This window comes from Rhynchophorus ferrugineus, unplaced genomic scaffold (assembly GCF_030347505.1).
Source record: "Rhynchophorus ferrugineus isolate W39M unplaced genomic scaffold, kcgeb_rfMv2 rfM11, whole genome shotgun sequence".
NCBI classification, from domain to species: Eukaryota; Metazoa; Arthropoda; class Insecta; order Coleoptera; family Curculionidae; genus Rhynchophorus; species Rhynchophorus ferrugineus.
Window position 1 is genome coordinate 24,522,139 of NW_027472590.1, and position 22,124 is coordinate 24,544,262.

Consider the following 22,124-nt stretch of genomic DNA (forward strand, 5'->3'; position numbering starts at 1 on the left):
TAGATAAAGTTGTACAATTTTTACATCTATAATAAGGTTGTTTTCAATATATATTACAGATAAAAAAATAGCAGAGTTTTACAAAACCGAAAGACTTTAACATAATGACAATAAAAAAATATGAAAATGGGAAAAGTGGATATTCTCTTTAATTTTTTTTAATTTTATATTATAATTACAAATATAGATATTTTAAGGACTAATTTTGCTTATATTAGTATATTTTTATGTTTGTTAAGTTATGTTTGAAATGGAGAAATGAAATTCAATTTTCATTTGCTTATTTTGTCAATAAAACGCGACTTAAAGAAAACCCGGCCACACAAGTATCAATCAAAAGCATAGATTGCGAGTTATTTTCTAGAGATGAACATAAAGACATTTAAACTAGTCAATTAAATTTCTCGAATGACAAAACTGAGTAAATTGGAGATACAAAACTCTATAATTATCTCTATTACCCTACGGTCATAGCGACTTAATATAGAGAAAATTATCTGAATTTTCCACAGAAGTTTCTTTTAGTTATCAATGTCTTTTTCCTTATAAATATTTGTTAATAGTTGTTCATGTTATCAGTTATCAGCTATTTTAATTAACATTTACCGCGATTATTTACTCAACAATTATGCACGTTTTCGAAATCCTATTTTGTCCAAATGCATTGTATTATCATATTTTAGACACTTCTTTGTTATTCTGTGCTTATTAGATAATAATTAATAAGATTATTAACTCATTATATTTGTTCATTTTAGACTGCTGTAGTCTACATTTATCTGTTATAACTCATATCAAATTTGAAATATTTAAGGTCTAATTCCCTATTTGCTTTGCCAGTCGATTTATTTATTATGTAATACCGTACATATCAAAAAATCTCTTCATACAACTTATAAAGAATCTCAAAAACAATTACAAAGGGTTTTGAGAGTACAAAGAATCAACTTAGAGGCGCAGTGGTGGGTCATCAAATGGTAATTATAAATTTTTTCAATGGGTAGATCTATTTGAAATGAAGTATTTAGGAAAAATGTCCTTTATTCATTTCATATTTCATCTAAATTTCTCAGACAGGAAATGTTTAAATAATTTCTTGAAATAATTAAGGAAAGTCTCAACCCCTTCTTTATTGTTTCTAACCTAATTATTGTCATTATTTTCGACATTTTAAAGATGCAAACTCAAACTTGAATATACAAGATAACTGAGGAAATAAATATTTTATTTAATAGCTTTTTCGCTTCACACATGGTTACTCAGAGCTCAAACCACAGATTATTCATTTCTTTTTAAACAATTGGTTTGCCAAATTTATTCTAAAAATATTTTACCTATATGGAGGTGGACAAAAGTTGCCTTAAACACATTTATGAGTCTTCATGTGTTAAAAAATTATCGTATCAATGTAAAATAACTTTCCCAGAATATCCTCTTCATTCATCTGTTTAGTAGCTCAAATAAAATTAACACCGCCATATTCCGATACAATAAATATAAAGGGAAATAAAACGGGTACAAAAATATCACACAGTCAGAAATACGTGCACATATAAACGGGAAGTTTTGCCATTATCAAGCGTTGAATTTCTTCTTTTTATCGAACATTTTACGGTCCAAAATAAGCGCCTCCAAATCTCCAGAAAATATTGTTAATTTCGCGGCGGAAAATAAATACATAATAACGTTCATTTTTTTTGGAGGCGCTACCATCTGTTATAAACGCCAGTATGGGACCATACAAACGACCTGGCTATTTATAAAAGGGGAAATCTTCAGATTTTGTATTAAAAGGTTAGGTATTTTTGGCTTTTTCTTTTCCCTACAGGTTCGATATTAAACTTGTTCTTCTCTCTGCAATGTGTGAAAGTCTGATATAATATATTCGATGGAGGAAACACACCTTCGAGTTGATATATATCATTTTATGTACATGATTCCGCCTTTTTTTGAAAACAAAATTATGTAAATATGACTTCTTTAAAAATATGGTCATCCTTTTAGTGGTAACTAGATTAATTGTTGATTAAGTTTATTAAATTTTAATATGTCTTGAGAAATGATGTTTTTATAACATCGGCATTTATATATATATATATATATATATATATATATATATATATCTGTTCAATGTCAATTTCACCAAATGAAATTGACATTGAACAGATATATGATCGCCCCGTAGAAAAACCATTAAATATCGTATTCAGCAATTTATATTTCCGCCAGTAAATGTTCGGTGTACCTTAATTTTACTGATCGTCGTGCATTTACCTTCGAATTATTGCAATGCACATTCCCGCCATACAATTTTGTCCCATCGTTCGACCGTATTGGAGTTTCGGTCGGCGTTCTGGTCTAGTCAGCAATAAATTTCAAATTAGTTTGGTTAGTTTTACTTGGGGCGGCAAATTCGGCCTTCGGTGTGTTTTATGGTCGCGATTAGAGGCTCCACAAGGCGTGAGGAGATAATTGGTAAATATTTGAAAGAGACTACGGAAATATATGACAAACGTGGACTTTTTTTAATGCTTATTTTTGAACAAATGGTTTATTATTATATAGAACAAAGTTTATTATTGCTAAAGGTTCAGATTAATGTAATTCATTGTTTTTTTGCTAAATTTATATGACTTAATAAAATTATGACATAAAAATTTTCATGCAGTTTTTGGACGGAGTTTTGGACACACTTGGATATATACTATATTCAAGCTAATCAGGAACTTACGACATCACAATGTCGAATGTATTAGCTATCTAATTTTGTAAATTTATTATAAAATCAGATATTTTAGTTTTTGTTTTATCATATTTAAAAAATTTCTGTTATATTCAAATATTTAGTTGAAGCCTAGGTCTGGTTATCAGGTAACATCTGCAAAATCTTTCAGAATATTAATGATAATAATTACAGGTTATTAGCCGGCTAATATTGTTTTAGCGCTTTGTTTTGATAAATCTTAAATCTCTACTTATAATTACTCTGATTGAAAATGCCGAAACTATCAAATAGTCAGAAACAGAAAGAGATTACGTCTTTAGTCAGTTACTTTGAGCAATAACGACGTAATGCAAGCTTCAATGGTAAAATGCCTCAAGCCTTATTGGTAAAATGCGCCAGAAAACTAAAAAAAAAGAAAAAAACTATAACCTTGGATTCAAAATAAATAAAATCTCCTCATATGAAGCAGGCGACAGATCATCCCGATTTTAACTCTACCAGAAATGTATGAATTGCACTACAAAAGTGGGTAGTATTTTCGACATAAACATAAGATATAACCTACGAAGAGGACTGATGGAATATCCAGACATTGCTTTTAAAAGCATCCAGTTTTTATGTACTTTCGTATTCCTAGATGAAACTTGGATATTCTAAAATGCAGCATTGACTATATATGGCATGACGATAATTAAAATAGCATAAAGATAACAAAATTGTTGATGGAAAAAGGTAAAAGTTTGATTAGGTTCCGATAGCCAAAATTTGTTTTAATATTTCATTGAAAATATATTGCTTCTCATGCAGTGGAGAAGAATGGTTTTACCTCTGGAGTAGACTTAGTATTTCTTTCAAATCGAAAGGAGAAATGAACTATAACAAATTTTTGTTCTGGCTCGATAATCGACTCTTAAAGAACCAGAAGGAATCATTAGTTATTTTTATTCAAAATGCATCATACCATAATAGTTACACTTGTAGAAAAGATCTCAAAAAGTACATTAAATTTGTAATTACAGAATGGCTCGAATCACGTAAATTAAGTTTTGGAAAAATCATACTAAAGAATCAACTATTCCAAATGTTTAATTGCGTTTTATGTAATTTACTTTTATAAAAAAAAGGATTATTGATCAGATAGCTGAATAATATTACTACAGACAATTACGTCTTTCTCCCTATCACTGCATATTCAATCGAATAGAGATGGTGTGTTAAGCCATTTCATATTTTATCACTAGCGCAATCGGTAGGATTTCAGGAAGATCACAAGGCCGTTCTGTTTAACTAGAAGTCATTCAGTTAACCGGAATTTAAATAATTATCAAGAAAATAAGATAGGTGGACGTTGAATTGTCAATCATTCCTAATTGACCCGAATAATTCCTTGGTTTGGTTGAAAGAGTGAGATTCGGGCAACAGTATGGTAGCTAAAGAAACTAGTTCGTGAATTTACAATATATATATCAAAATTCAAGGTATTAGACCACCAAAGACGGACTGAAATTGATCTGAATTAACAGAGTTTACTAGAATTTGGACAGAAATTTGCAGTTTAGGGTGAATGGCCATGAATTAATGATTAATATAGCAGAATTTTGGAAGGCTATTTTTCAAAATTATTAATTGCAAAAAGAATAAAATCTTACTAATAATAATTAATACTTTTTATTATTTTTATTTTAATAATACGTAAAATTTCTCTTGATTGACTTTTTCGTTTCTATCTAACTCTCTCGATTTTTGTTCAAGTCTTTTGATTATCAAAACTTATTGCCTAAGATCTTGAAAATTAAATTTAGACTCGAAAGGTTCCTTATATTTCATCGGTTCCAAACGATTTGAAGAAGTTTTAACAGAAGCAGTTGTTAAATTTCGGAAAAATTATTGACGGTAAAGAGATGATAACCGTATTCAATATTCATACTAAATATTTCTAATAAATTAATTTTCTGACAGGAAAACTCATCTTTAACATTCAACAATTTATTTCCACGAAAATACCATTAAAGATACAAGAAAATAATAAATTAGTACGAAAAGGAATACGTACATCTCCGTCTCACTTATTTCAAATATTAAAATGAAATACCATGAAACGTATTTGGGATAATTATTCCATTTCTTTTTCATAAATTCAAAGTAACACTAAATTATAATGTTAATTAACACTGTTAATTGCCTGTTTAATTAAATTTAAAATGACATCATCCAAGCTATTAGCTCCATTCTTTCTTCACTCACAATTTATAACGGTAGGAATTCGTATATCTTCGTGCGATGAAATCATTCGAAGGGTATTTTACTATTTTCAGTCGTTAATTTTTTAACTAACGACAATTTCGACTGTTTTGCCACTATTGACTGTTTCGACTATTTTCATTCGATAAATGCCAACGCTATGGAAAACCAGTCCATGGAAATTTTGGTGGAAAAAGTGCCACTTCGAAGATTGTCAAAGCCAAAATGGCCGGCGAAGGTCCAGACATAATTTTAATAGATCTATCAGTTGTTCAGAGCTCGTCTATACCTGTGGTCCTTTCTTTAGGTAGGGGATGTTATACTATACGACTAATACTAATAGTGCAGTGTGATCTGAGGAGCCATGTATATTTAATTGTGCTACGAATTAGATATCTAATCGTCGTATCGTCGTTTAACCATTCGCCTCTTCTTTCCGTTGAATAAAATAATTTTTGAAAGTAAATTAATGGATTTATTTTCTAAACCCACTCACATTTTATCATTTACATACTTTTCTTGGTTCATCCTTGATACAAGCACCCGTTTTTTTCATCATTTTATCGACCCAGTGTCATATTTAACTTTTCTTCCAATATATGGTCGAAGTATAACCAAAACTCGAAAACTTTTTAAAATGTTAAAATCAACTAAAGCCCCGCCACATTATTAAAAATGAAATATTCATATTTCAATTCTTCTCTCATCGATTTTTGTCCCGTAAGTCTCCTGTCACGGTCGTTATCATCTCGCACTTACCCGCCCTTTCTCGCTCTCTTTCTCTGTCCCTCGTTCGTAATTTAAACGTTGTTACCGAACGTGTTACCGTTACCGCCAGTTCTTTGTTCATCGGCTCTCAACTTACGCGTATACGTGATATTAGCAGTAGGTCATATAGCCAAGCAAATCTAATTTAGTGCGTCTCTGTGGGCAAATTAATTACCGGCAGATTTCAATAATATTACCCTCTTAAGGGAAGGGCCATTTGTCTCAATGGATAATTCCTCTTTCAGGAAATTAACCTTCTATATCAATGTTTAAGTGCATCTGTTCCTGAGGAGTTAAGAAATAAATTAACCATGCGTAGGCGATATATGGGGGAATTTTAATTAAAGTACCACCCTGGGGACTTCGAAAGACTTGTCTTTTTTATTGAGTTGAATGGCATCGAATGAATCAATCAGTTTTGATGATTACAAACTACAGAAAATATTCTTTATTTGACTTAAAAGTAGTTATATATACCTATAAATCAATCGACTTAACGAACATTTTGCCTCCCTTCTTGAGGAAAATTCTTATTTAATTTGTATAATTTCAGGCAGTTTTATTTAAAATGTTGTGCTACTTTAGGTTACTTGGATAGGTAGTCTAGATAAAAACGATTAAGAATAATATGATATCATAAAGTTATATTTTGCTTTTTTGGTAGAAACACTTTTAATTTTTTAATTTTAATTAATAATTAATTTAAGTTTAATGTGTTCGCTTTATCGAAAAGTATATACATATGTGAAAGACGAACCCTAAATTCGAGAATGACAAGAAACTCCTGCCCTCTTTGTTTAAAGATATTTAGATTTTTGAAGTTAGCTTTTGGTTTAATTTGATGTATAGTGAACGCAAAACAGCTACGAAAAATTGTTGTTGCTTAAGGACTGACAGTAATTGATATGGTTCTGGAGACATATATATTGTACCAGAGATATTTATAAAGGTGATTTAGATTTTTCAGTAAATTTTAGTGGTACTAACTTCTGATTTATTTGGGGTTTCATTAGTAAATACATTTCATCACAAAGCACTAACCAAATATTGCTGGTAATAATTGGGTTAATTGTGCATCAAGAGTTAAAATGAATGTTTCAAACTATATTAACAATTATAAAATAGTTCAAAGAATTTTAGTTCCTCATTTTTTTTGGTGATTTATTAGTTCACGTGTCGGACATAGTGCAAAGTAGAAAGTAGTAGATTAAAGAAAGTAATAGTCATTAAGAAAAGCAAATTAAAGATGAGCTATCTGCAAGAGCGAGATTCCAGATATACCAAAAATACATAAAATAATAACTTGGAATAAATACATCTACTGACAGACTAAAAATCGAAATGTGGAATAAATAAGCTAAAAACGATTCAGTTTTATTTAAAAATTTAGGCAAGGAAATTATTCTTTTAATAAGCCTGCTGTATTTTTTGTTCTTATAAATTATTTTAAGCGAGAAATATGGATAAAAATAAGGACTATATGAATAAATAAATGAAGTAATGAAAATATGCAGCAGTTAAAATGAAACTAACACATAGGACAAAAAGAAGAAATTATGAATTATTAAAAATACATTTGTAAACAATTTAAAGCATTGATAAATATTAAGGTGTTTAACGATTAATGCAAATAGTATACTATATGACAAATTATTATGTGAATCTTGTCATAATTATTTTGATTATTTAATTTATTGAATGGTCAATAGTTCACTTAATGTTTGTAAACACATTCATTCAATATACAATTCTAAATTGTAAAAACTAAATTACCTATTTGTGTTTGTTATGGTTTCAATATATATGCTAAAGTCAAATATTAATTTTAAAATTATGTTATTCCTATATTCTTTGTTTTAATATACAAATATGTATTACTTCATTTATTATTCCATATTTGTGTTTACAATATAAAAGTAATGAACGGCCAGGTATACTTATATTTGATGCTCTGAAATTGGTACAGTTCTGAAAATAATCTTACTTATGATAATCTTGTTATAGTGATCAGTGGCGTAGCCATTTAAATTTATCAACAATTTGCTGATTGTTAAAACTTAGTGAAAATTATATTTAATTAACTATCATTTAAGAAGCTTAGTGATTTTTAGTTCCTGGGATATATTCCATATATTTTAATATGTTTTAGTATACAGACGTTTATTATTTTAATTAATATTATAATCAAATACATTTCTTATCATATAATGAAAATACTTCGAAAACAAGTTTTGTAATATAATCATTTTAAAATTATTAAGTAATAATTATTAAGTAATTTTATTAGTTAATTAATTAAGTAATTAGCTCAATAATTTGTGGTCGAATTTCGACCATAAGGTGATCACAAGTAACTATTATTGCTATTACTTATGTTTTTACCACCTTAATATAACTTTTTCTAAATAAATGTTTTCCTAATGTTTCACTCCAAATATTTTTGAACGTGACAATTAAACCACAAGATATATCAATTTTGAATTCTAATTACTATTCTAATTACTCCGAGGACCCTAATACAAGTTGGAAAGCAAATTACCTAGCCAAATAAGGTAGGTTCTGTATTTCCAATCGTCATCTCTGAATAAGATGCGGTGATGACTACTGAAATTTAAGAATTTATTTATACGGGTGTACCACAAGGAAATGGATTTGGACCAATATTGTATTTATTCTATACTAGTGATATCTTTACAGAAAACTTTAAATAGAACACAATAACCAACAACTGTTATAGAAAAGAGTTTCAGATATTTGCGTCATCTGGCATATTAATATTTTCTACATTGTACAGCTTTCTGCGAGATCAACGCTCGTCAACGAGTGATCAAGTACAGAAGAACATACCGTTTGTACTACCTATATTTAGACTATGTCTTATTCGTCTGCCCATTATCTGTAGTTAATATTAATCTACTAAGTTTCTCTAAATAAATATAATTAAAATTCGCTTCATTTTTCACTCTCCACATCTTTCAAAAATATCAATGAGTGATGGAAGAATTATTAAATAGTTTTTATTGATTATAGAGTGTCGTGTGTTTTTGACTAGAAACATTTATATTAATTTGCACATTCAAAGCATTCATAGTCAGTAGGCCAAATTAGAGTCAGTTCAATTTATACCTAATAATCTGGAAATCTAAAACATTCGTTATCTTAACTAATTTCTAAACTAAAAACTAAAAACTAAAAACTAAACTTAATTTCTACTATACGAGATGACTATGTCTCCTAAAATCTTCTCTAAATTACATAACAAAAACAAACAAACATAAACACCTTTTAAAAATTGTAAAACATATAAATAAACGCAACAGAAACTGTAAAAACTGTTAAGTTTATGAGAATTATTTTAATCAAGTAAGCAATTAAAATAACAATAAACTATTAGAAGGACCAAAGTGAGCACACCCGCTGTGACTGTGCGCCTGAGCCTGGACTAGAGAGCCTGAGGTATAAATGTAAAAATAAATGGCAATCTGGATTTTTGTCGGATAAATTATACTATATCAGTTTTACTAATTTTCTACTATATTTTTACGACTATATATTTATAGCGTTTAAAGCAATACTGATATACTTAAATGAAAAAAAATCAGAACAGGATAGAACAGAACATGTTCAAATGAAATGAATTATTTTTCAAAAAATTCTATTATAGAGAGATAGATAAAATAAACAAAAATATAGCGATGGGAATCTTTTATGAGCGCCTATTAATACTTAGCACTTCAGATCAAATATGGAAAAACGTTGCTAAAGCAAGATGCAATTCATAACTGTAATTTAAATATTTTGTGTTTTATTAAAACAACGGTAATGGAATTGAAATACAAAGTATGTGTCTATTTGCAGATCATTTCATTAGCCCATCGAAAAGTAGAATATGGCTGCAAGTTTAACGCCGGATTCAGCAGTTGCTTAGACCACAATAGAATATTTAAATATTTAGAAGTATATACAAATACAACAGATCAATTGAAAAGTCTCCGGGCTGGCATATAGATGGCGCTACTAGAATCAAATTCATATGTATTTTTAGTTAGGCCTAACCCTCAAATGATGCGTGCATAAATTTGGCTGACTGTCGGATCATTAGTTTGTGAATTATAGCATTTTGAGTGAAGAAACTTTTGTTATTGTGAAAAAAATGGATAAAAAGGAATTTCTCGTGTTGATAAAATATTGCTTTTGAAGGGAAAAAATACAGTTCAAGCATAAACTTGGCTTGATTCCGAGTTTTCAGACACTGTTCCAGGAAAATCAACCATCAAAGGATTGGTTATGCTAAGTTTAGACGTGGTGAAACGAGCACCGAAGGCGAAGAATGCAGTGGACGCCCAATAGAGGTTGTTACCGACGAACATAAAAAAAATCACAAAATGATTTTTAATGACAGTAGATTGAAATTCATTGAAAGAGCAGACACTCTAAGGATATCAACTGAACGTGTACATCATATCATTCACGAATATTTGTGTATGAGAAAGCTCTGTGCAAAGAGGGTGCCACGTAAGCTTACTTTTGACCAAAAACAACGACAACTTGATGATTCGGAGAAGTGTTTGAAGATGGTTAAGCATAATAAACCCGAGTTTTGCGTTGTTATGTGACACTGGATGAAACAGTCGGCTGGCAAGGTTATGGATTCTGTATTTTGGGATGTGCATGGAATAATTTCCATTGACTACCTTGTAAAAGGAAGGACCATCAACAACAACTATTAGATAGCGCTATTGGATCGTTTGAAGGACGAATTGGTCGAAAAACGGCCACATTTGAAGAAAAAGTAAGCGCTGCCTCATCAAGACAATGCACCGTGTCACAAGTCAGTGAAAACGATGGCAAAAGTCCATGAATTGGGCTTTGAATTGCTTCCTCATCTACTGTATATCTCCAGATCTTGCCCCAGTCGCTATTTCCTGTTCTCAGATATCAAAAGAATGCTCGCTGGGAAGAAATTTACGTCGAATGAAGAGGTGATCGCTGAATCTGAGGCTTAAATAGAAGCAAAGGATAAATCGTTCTACAAAAATGGTATCAAAAACTTAGAGGGTCACTATAATCAGTGTATCATCCTTGAAGGGATTTATGTTGAATAAAAAAAAAATTGCAAAAAAAATGTCTTTTACTATGGCAGGCCGGGGACTTTTCAATTGACCTGTTCTAGTTTAAAAAAAAGCAAATGAAGAGGTATGGAAGCTGAATATTGTAACATGTGTTTCTAAGCAAATTATTTTAAAAAAGATGAATATGTGTCTTCAATTTTATACAGAAAATAACCAGAAGATACAACATCAAAAATTCTAAAAACTAAGAGTGTATAAGGTTATATTGCAAGTAAGAACCTTATAGTTCTCTTAATTATTTCAACTAGTATATGTCTGAGAGAGTAAATTTGTATTTAAGTAAAAAAAAACTAAGTTGCAATTAATAGAAGCCAGTTCGAAACCCGTCACAATGCACAATAGTCTCCAGTAAACAGTTATTTTGTCTCGCAAAGACCCTATATATTTACTATTTTGTCTATATAAACCGATAACATTCGCCAACACCAAGTTAAATGTAGTATTTGGGTCTTTATTTACGACAAAGTCACGATTTGAAATAGAATTCGAAGGGAAAATGTTTACCTCTGTATTGGCATGTGTTTGTGGCTAGCTAGGACCTCATTAAACTTAGAAACCGTGAACTACTAGACCTTCCCAAATAAGACATGGTTCTATATATTAAATACGTTTAAAATAAGTTGGTTTGGTTTGAGAAAAATATGGATTTTTTTCATGTTTTCATCGTTGACTTCCCCTTCATTGTCTTTTGAAGCCGCATCTACACCATTAAGAGAATTTTGCAGATCAAGTGGTATTAGATTGGGCAAGGTTTGAGTTACATAATTCATCCAATGCGCCAATCCTTACGATATAGCCAATATATATTTTAATTCATTTTGTTTTTTTTGCTCCATCATGAATTCATGTTTTTTTTTTATATCCAACGCCTTTAGTTTCTACAGATTCCACAAAGTAGTGAACAAAAGTAGGACAATTAAACAGATAAATACTATTTTATTAAACTCAAATCTTTAATTATATTCTATGTTAAATAATTTGGTTGAATTTAAAATATATTGACTTATGAAAAAATTTACTCATTCTTTTTAATAACTTCTTTAAATATTAGTATCCAACGCCTTTAGTTTCTACAGATTCCACAAAGTAGTGAACAAAAACATTTAGTTGAATTTATTTAAATATATTGACTTATGAAGAAATTTACTCATTCTTTTTAATAACTTCTTTAAATATTGGGATCCAACGCCTTTAGTTTCTAGAGATTCCACAAAGTAGTGAACAAAAATAGGACAATTAAACAGATAAATACTATTTTATTAAACTCAAATCTTTAATTATATTCTATGTTAAATCATTGAGTTGAATTTATTTAAATATATTGACTTATGAAGAAATTTACTCATTCTTTTTAATAACTTCTTTAAATATTGGGATCCAAGGCCTTTAGTTTCTACAGATTTCACAAAGTAGTGAACAAAAATAGGACAATTAAACAGATAAATACTATTTTATTAAACTCAAATCTTTAATTATATTCTATGTTAAATCATTGAGTTGAATTTATTTAAATATATTGACTTATGACGAAATTTACTCATACTTTTTAATAACTTCTTTAAATATTGGGAGCCCCGTGACATCCATTCACTTTTTAAGTATTCGTACAATTGTATGGAATTCGATGACCAACGATTCTCTTTTCTATCTAGTTCACCTCATATTAATTCGGTAGGTGTGAAGTTTGGCGATTTTGACGGCTATTTTATTATTTGCAAAATTTCTTCGTTTTGTTTTTCTACGGGAAACCCTGACCTAATTTTAACGAACGTTTGGGGTTATTGAACTACTGAAGGAATTATTTTTTTTCTGAAAGTGTTTTCATCATATGTGGGTCGTCTTAAATTACCACCATACTTAATAGGCTTAGTTAAATGCAGATTATAAGCTTCAGTCTGAATTCTAATAGGCTAAGTTAGTTCACAGCATCTTCAGAGGCCTATGGTGTCCTTACACCTTGAACATGTGCCGGAAATATATGGACTTGACAGGTTTTTTAAAGCTTGAATCTTTGTTATTTGGAATAGATTAAGGCTAGTAGGTTTTGAGCACCTTCAATACATATTCGGTGACCTTACAGCTCTAGTCGTAATTCTGCTGCCAAGAAATGCTTCGGATAACTGCGGAACAATTGCCAATCCAGCGCCAAATTCTCTGCGTTTCTTGATAGTTATTTTGATTCGGGTGAATCGAATGAATTCAAAAGAGAATCTACCTGAATCCTCCCGACTGCGCCAGTTATAATATGTGATTTAGAATAAAAGATTTAGAATAAAAAATTATTAATTAACTTTAAAAACTGTTTCACTCAAAGAAAGAAGAGGCGACTTGTAGGCCAGTAAAAACAGATAAATATCCTGCTGAAGTAATTTTTTGGATATCTCAATCGTAACACCATTCTTAACAGGTTACAGTGCAATCCGTAGGCAAAGCGCTATTAGTCGTATTATACAACATACATAGAAGACGATAAATATTACTGCAACAGTTCCTAATAATGAACAACCATAAAAAACTAATAAAAATAAGGGTATGTAGCTATAATTTTTTGATTTTCCTGTTTAGTATCAAAACGACTAACTTTTGTCTAAAATTTCCCTCACATCATCGCCATTTTCGAATGTAATATTCGGAATAAACAAATAAAATTTTGTTTTCTTTATGTCTCGCGTATAGGAAGAAGCCATCGTAAAATACAGTGCCGTATTTTACGATACTGTAAATTTGTATTCCCACATGTATTCGACCTTTGAGTGTTCATTGTTCGGCTTTACTTAGAACGTAAAATAAATATACTTTTCGGCGTATGCTGCTTTAACTATAAATCTGGAAGCAACTGCGTTCGTAAAGAACTCTAAAAACTACATAAGTTATTATTAGCAAGCGGTAGAGAGATACTGGGAACTAATTCAATGACGTACATATTTATTTACAATGGCAAATGAAATTAAATGCTAAGAAATATACAGTTCCTTACTTAAGTAATGGATATGATTCTGGAGACATAGTATATGATTGTATTAGAGGTAATTGTAAAAGTTATTAAGATTTTTCTTTAAGAATTATTAATATTAATATCTAACCAATTTTGGTTTCATTACTAAACACATTTCCCAATAAAGCACTAACCGGATATTACAGGTAACTAATTCATCTATTTATAGCTCAAAAGAAGAGTAATAATAATAAATTATACAATTTTGATTCCTAATTTGTTCTTATGTTGTTAGTTTCTATATGAGACTCAGAACAATGTAGAAAGCAGTAGACCTACGAAAGTCATACAAGATAAATTAGAAATGAGCTACATGTACGAACGAGCTTGAAAATAATAAAACAGAAACTTGAAAAACATATATTTACTGACAGGAAACAAATATAAGGATTACAGTTAGTAGTTTTATTCATTCTTTAACGTGTTATCAGACAAGGATAGCGCCTTTCCGCTTATTTAATATACTTTACATATAATATTTTAAGATTTTCCTTCTTGTTTGATTCTATGAAATATTTCGGATAACAGCATAACAATCTTTGTACTGGATAGGTAAGAAATAATCGACAAACAACGAATTCAATCTTGGTCAAGAACAACAAAGTCATGGGAATGAATGAAGCACATGTATTATGTTCATCGATTTCCATAGTAGAATAGCTTGACTATTTATAGATGGTATAAATTAGTTATCAAAAAATTGCTATGCTTCAATATAATAACCGATTTTCAAGATGGTGGTTGGTGGCTTCTAAGATATTAGATAAAGATTAATAATTTTCATCCTGTATTCCTTCAAGTTTCATACAAAAATTAAGTATTTTACTATGCTGAATATGTCACTTTTGTATTTAGCAATAATTCCAAGATATTTTAGTTCTTTGCTTTTATCGGAACACGGCTTTAACTGAAGCGCTAGAGTCCTTTATGGAAACAATGCCTCATATAGGAAAAAATATAGGGAGTAGCTTCGAATTCAAAGGAATGTTGTGTTTAGAATTTAAAATAAGATCCGCTCTGGGAGGCCAAGTAAACCGATAACAAAAATTTGGAAGTACAATAGAAAGGACAAAATTATAACATAAAAAGATAAAGAGGATACTTAATAAAGATCTAAGTCAAAAACTATAAGAACAATTTTCAACTATTAATTGTTTGCTGGAATATAGAAACAAAAATCAACAGAAGGAACAAACGACAAAAGCTTTAGTGATGTCATTTTCTTTTAAAACTCTTGAAAGCTATTGCTAATTTCTATAATATATAGATCAGTTATAAGCTCTTTAATAAACTTATTTCAAATCTCCAGTTATATTTACTCCAGGAGTATATTCTATGTATACCAATAGTTACTCCAGATACAATTTTAGTATTTTTGTATCGGTCATTCTATAGGTCTAAATCAGGGATTAAAAACAATTATATGTACATTAAAAACTTCATATACAGTATCAATTTATTTTAAATCGACAAGTGACTGTGGAAGAGCTTATTAATGTTCAATCAGTAATTGCGCTTATCATAGCTAATTTAGTCTATATAGAGTTAAGGTAAAAAAGTCTGACAACAAAAATAATTTTAAAAATATTTTTAAATGATTTACCTAAAACTTTCATAAAACGCATACAAAATTACCGCGGAATAGGGGCAGTAGAACTCAACACTCAGTATATTAATGCTGTGTCAACAAAAATAGTATGCTGGAAGCTTCACAAATGTAATATTCATGGAAGCTTCAACGCAGAGCAACAAAAGAAGTATTATAGCATCCACATTCGTTATGCTATGAGTGGTAATGTAGTATTATTCAGCTGGACCTCTGATTCACATCACTGGACAGATTACTCCAAATAAATATATCGACATCCTCAATGGCGAAGTTCTTACAAGTTCTTACTCTAACTAGCATATTGCTAGAAAACGCTGGCATATTCTAAGATAAAAAGTTCAGTCCTGGGTTGAGGAGAAACACAATAACATCAAAAATATTCCCAATCATGATTAGTCAGCCCAATCTCCAGAAATTAACATAATTGAACCGTTATGAAGAGTACAAGAATGAGACAACATTCCATTGGAAACTGCTCAGAAATTCTGCAAATATATTCCGGGAATAATTTAAGATACTTAAAGATCAAATGATGGTCCCACACTTTATTAATTAACAAACATTTTGTCAGTGTCGTGTATTCATATAATTTTGTCCATTACTAGTATATTTTGGTTCCGCAAACGTACTGAATATTGGTTTTAGAACAGGCATCAATAATATATGTCAAAAATAAAGAATATTAATAATACAATAAACAATTAAAATAAAGAAATCAATTTTTCTTGTTAAATTAAAATATTTCAATTAAAAACTATTAAGATATTAAAATACGAATATTATGTATTTGTTGTCTCTTTCATATCTTGGTTCTGTTTCACTTGCTCTATACTTATTTTGCCCCTAAAGCTTTACAAACTTCGAATTATATTCAAAATTTAAGCTGAAGCTTATATATTCAGGAATCGTTATATTAATATGCTCAAAAAACCTGACAAACCTGCAGAACAATTCGAATCTTACAGGCCTATTTCGCTACTGCCTGCAATATCAAAGCTATTTGAGAATCTAATATTTAAACGTGTTAAACATTTGGTAACAATACCAGATTTCCAGTTTTGTTTTCGAAATCACCATTCAACAATCGATCAAGTGCACAGAGTAACTGCGGCTATTGAAAGAGCGTTTGAGGAAAAGAAATACTGCTCTGCAATATTCCTGGTTGTCTCACAAGCTTTTGATCGGGTTTGGCATTTGGGATTAATCTGTAAGATGAGAAAATTGTTACCGCGTAACTATTGTCAATTGCTGGAGACATATTTATTCGGAAGAAAATGTAGAGTATCACATTCAAAATATCTCGGCTGGAGTTCCACAAGGTAGCATCTTAGGACCCCTCCTGTATCTGCTCTACACTGCTGACATTCCAACAACCAAAGAAACACTTCTTGGAACCTTTGCTGACGACACAATAATTATGGCAAAAGATATATCTCTGCCTAGGGTAATAGAAAATGTGCAAGTGGCAGTCAACAAAATCTACAAATGGACGATAGATTGGAAAATTCAACTTAATAGCTCCAAATCTGTCCACGTTAATTGAGGCGAAATAATAAAAACTTAATTATATCACTCAATGGATGCCCGATTCCTCGAGCAGAATCAGCTAAATACCTTGGAATCTATCTTGACGGTAGATTAAATTGGAAACATCACGTTAAACAAAAAGCAAAACACATTAGAACCAAAATAAAACAACTATAATGGTTAGTCTTAAGATACTCTCAACTTGATCTAAAATCAAAGAGGTTGATCTATAATACAATTATAAAGCCAATTTGGACGTATGGGGTGCAAACATGAGGTTGCACTAAAAATTCAAATCAACTAGTCATACAACGCTGTCAAAACAAGGTTCTTCGATTGATTACCAATGCCTATCGCTATGTAACCAATGAAGAACTGCACCATGACCTGAAAATCAAATGGATTTGCGAAGTTATCCAAGATTTGCTGATTGCAAGACAACTGCTGGACAGCGCACAGGAAGTCAGGAGATTGAAGCGAACAAAACTATACGAACTTATATAAAGTGTATACATTTAGTGTAAACTATAGCTATAAGTTAATAATTAATAAATATTTATAAATATATATATATATATATAAGTATTGAGGAATACATATTGATGTATTTTCTCGCACTCGTCTTGCTTGTTAATTAAGCCAAGTTCATAGGAAAAGTAGTAATAAATTAATTGGAAATTAAGATTGTACTAAGCGTATCTAATAAAGATATTATAAAAAAATTATATTAATAATTTTCAAGCCCCCTTGTATTCATCCTTGTTTCAAAGATGGAATCAAACTTCAATTCACGAGCATCAGGAGCAACAAAATTACATTGAAACATTGGAAAGAACCAACATCTTTAAGTGAAACTTTTACAAATTGTTTTATTCGGCTCAAACAACAACTGATGAAAGTTAGGAAAATATTTAATAAATGTATTTTTTAGAATCAACAGCTATTATTATAAATAACACAAATTAACTCAGCATAAATGCATATTTCCAACAACATTTTTTTTTAAATATTTTAGGGTCTCCTTGTTACCAACGAAGGTTTATCTGAACTGGACTTGGAGTTTAACGTGGGCTCCAAACCTCATTAAGGGCTCGGCATTAAGCCTATCGACTGGCGAATAATCAACTTAGAAATCATCCAAGAAGACATCCGGTCTTACCCAGCCTGGTTACTGGCGTGACTGGGAACATATTCGTTATCGGACTTTGCACTTTTGCCTAAGATGATCACAAATATTAAACAATCTCAAACATAAATTTGCGACCGTGTCCGAGCAGGATTCGAACCTACGACTATCACAACAGTAGGAAGTCCATCTTGTCGCCTTTACGACTGAGCCAACCAAGCCACCGGCCAAGCTCTCTAACCTTTAACGCCACTAGTTAGTATTTTCTTATTATTGCTTTTAACATTATACAGCTCGGTTTTCTGGCTAAACTTTCTAAACTACGACAATTTAAGACATTAATAAGATCGGTACCAAGTTGTGAAGCAATGCAAACTCGTTCGAGAAGTTGCAGTTGCAAGTTGTCGATTGACTGTATTGGACGTCGATTAATTTTACTTCCTAGAATTTCGAGTTGCTTATGGCTTATCGTGGTTAGCTGACCACAGTACAGACTAGGTCTCTAAATACATTGGCGTCGATTTCTGCCACGAGAGTATTTACTTAGCTAGTAGGATACATGTTAGATATTAGAAGCCTGTATGTATTTTGATCAGCGACAGATATTTATGAAAATACGATTTATTAATCAACTATTAGCAAAACCTGAAAGAAGAGGATGGCTGAAACTTGTTACCATACTAGTTGACTATACTGAGGCTGAGTGAAAATGGAATATTGAACCATTTCAACATTGCAGTTTCATTACTTACCAAACAATAAAGAAACTTTTTCTGTGGCGTCTTGTGAATGAAGTGAAGTGATGAAGAGTGAGTCTAATATGACAATCTCAAGAATAAAAAGTCATGTAATACTCCAGGAGAGCCAGGCATATTGACGTCGAAACGGAATATTCAAGGTTATAGAGTAAGTCTGTGATAGGATTAGAAAGTTGTATAAACTGAATGCAAATATAACTGAAGATATTTATCGACGTCAATTGAACAAATTGAATGACGTATTGTAAAAAGTGATAGAAGTAGGGAATACTAAATGCTTGCGAATACTAAAACGTTGCAAGCCGGGAAAGCTGAACCATGATCGTAAATTTATGTTTTTGATTATTTATCTATATATTAGTAGGCTTACCGAAAAATTTAGATACCCGAATAAAGGCAAATTAAAAATGAGCTGCCTTCAAGGGTGAGACAGAAAGGAGGAATAAATGATCAAAAAATGATGTCATTTTGTTTAAAAAATTTAGGTAGAGAAATTGTTCTTTTAATCAGCATGGTGTATACAATATTTTTCGCAATATATATTTTAGGGGTGTAGTGTGCATATACAGCAGTTCAAATGACACTAACTACATAATTTGGATAGATGAAGCACATAGGACAAATAGAAGACATTATGAATTAGTAACAGTAAATTTGTAAACATCTTAGAGCATTCATCAATATTAAGGTGTTTAACGACTAATACAACTTATTGCATATAAAGTAAATTATCAATTACTTTGATTATTTACTTGATAAATTTATAAAAAGAGTTTTGGAAAATCAATATGTCATTAAATGACTGTAAATACTTTCCTCTAGTATAGGTTTCTAAATTGTGAAAAATTACTGTTTTAATATATATGTTATGTTAAAGTCTGACTTTCACAATTATCCTAAATTTTTTCAATTTCAATTTCAGTAGTTAATTTATTATTTCATATTTAAGTTTGTACAACGAAAGTAAAGAACGATTATGCACATATAGTATGTTATAATGTTCAGTGATTTTAGTATATTATGTATTCTTATGTAGTATAATAAACATATAAATATTTATTATTGAAATTTAATGGTAACTAGATTAGCTTAACTTAAGTAATTTTGGTAACTAAAAAAGCTTGGTGAGTTTTAGTTTTTGAGATAGTTAATTTAATATATTTTAATATACATTTCTGATCTTATATTGAGATGTTATAATTAACAAATTGTAATAGAATTTCAATAACAGGGAGACCAGTAATTATTAATGTCTAAAAGGCAGTGGTGAAATAGCCGACAAGAAAAAGACCCCAGTCACGTCAGTGACCAAGCTCGGTAAGACCAGATGTCTTCTGGGGTGATCTCTAAGTGCCGATGACCGTGGTTCGGAGCCCGCGTTAAGCGGTAGGTTCAGTCCAGACGAACCCCAGTTAGTAAAAAGGAGACTCCAATATATAACAAAAAAAAACACTTTCAATTAAAGCTCTAACTACTTCATCTCGCTTTCGTTCCGAGTTTCAGACGAATGTTTGTTTCCTGCTATTTTAAAAATAAAACAAACACTGCCGGATTAAGCACAGGTGATCAAGACAAACATTCGGCTTCAAATCGAGTTTGTTACTCTCGCGTCGAACCATTTAGGAAACGGTAAAAAGGTTTTAATTTATCAAGGGGACCCTCTGCAAGCCTTAAATTCACAGCTTAACGATAAGAACCTTCTAAACCCTCCCGACTGAAATGCGAGACATGTATATCGATCTTAGGGAAAAAACTAGAGAAAAAATTTTGGTATCCCACTGAAAAAAAATTAAAAAGAAGAAAATCACATGAGTCCTATCATATCTACGACCACCTTTTTTTCGAAATACGTAGATTATATTATTACGTCGTTAGATGTCATACGCTTACTAGAAATAGGAATATTTTTAAATGTATCATTTGAATAACATCAGCGATATTTGTGGAAAGTAAATATACTAGTTTACATCAAATATTAGTTTCATAAATTGGTTTAACAGTGGTTTTTAAATTTCTAATGCAGAATTTTGATAGGTAAATATATCCAAAGTAACCTTGTAAATTTGTAAATTCGTTTTAGAATCAGACAATACTTTCCTTCTCATATTATTCTAATTAAAGAGAGATAAAATGCTGCCTGATACGTTCAGACACGTAAAGGAGTCACGCTGTCAAAGTCGTCCGGTTGTCAAATGTATGTAATTTTTTTAAAATACATTAGTGAAGAGAAGCAGTTGTTTTGATATTTCTAATAGCTGCTTATTATTACTCTGTTTAAAAAATCCGATGCCAGAGAAAACAGATTGCCTCTCTAATCAGTTACTTCGAGTAGGAACGATATAATGGAGGCCCCCTCTTGTCATAAGTTCGTTAGAGAGGTAAGCATTTTTACTTTTAAATACTAACAAGCTGCGGCTTTATCGAAAATACATTTTGCCTGTTACAGCCGCATTGCATATTAATATGGACACGGTAATTGAAATATTTCAAAAAATGAAAAACATATTCTTGGATTCACCGAAAATAAACCATTCCCATACGAAGATGTTAGCGAATCAAGATCAAATATACGAAGTGTATAAAAAAGTGGGTATTTTTTTCAATATAAACCTAATTTGATACAATTAATTCAGGGGAAACTTACTATGAAAAGTATCGAAGAGATCTGATGGACCTGTCATACATTGCTTTTAAAATAATACAATTTTTAAAAGTATATAATAAAATCCAAAAAAAACTTATTAATTCAATTTGTGTATTTAGATGAAATATGGATATTTCCGACATTTGACTACAGGCCCATCAGCCTTCTCAGTGAAATTTCGAATCTATTGTCTAGTGTTTCATAAAGGAAAACAACATCATTCCTGATGAACAATTAGGCTTTTGCGATCACCACTCATCCGTCCATCAGGCTGACCGTCTGGCCGCACACACCTATCGCGCTCTTGACCAACGTAAAAAGCTCGAAGCAGTCCTTCTACAACTAAACGAAGCCTTCAACAAGATCTAGCAGGACGGTGTTATCGCAAGATGCGTACGATTAGGCCTCCCAGAAGACCTAACCGCTCTCATCAAGTCCTGTATCTCGGGCAGATCTTTCCAGGTCAATATCAGGAAAACACTTTCCACTCGAAATCAAATCGGTGCTGGCGTACCTCAAGATTCCCCTCTGGCCCCAGCCTTATTTAACCTCTTTATTTCAGATCTGCCGAGAAAAGAGTACATTGACGTCGCGTTTTA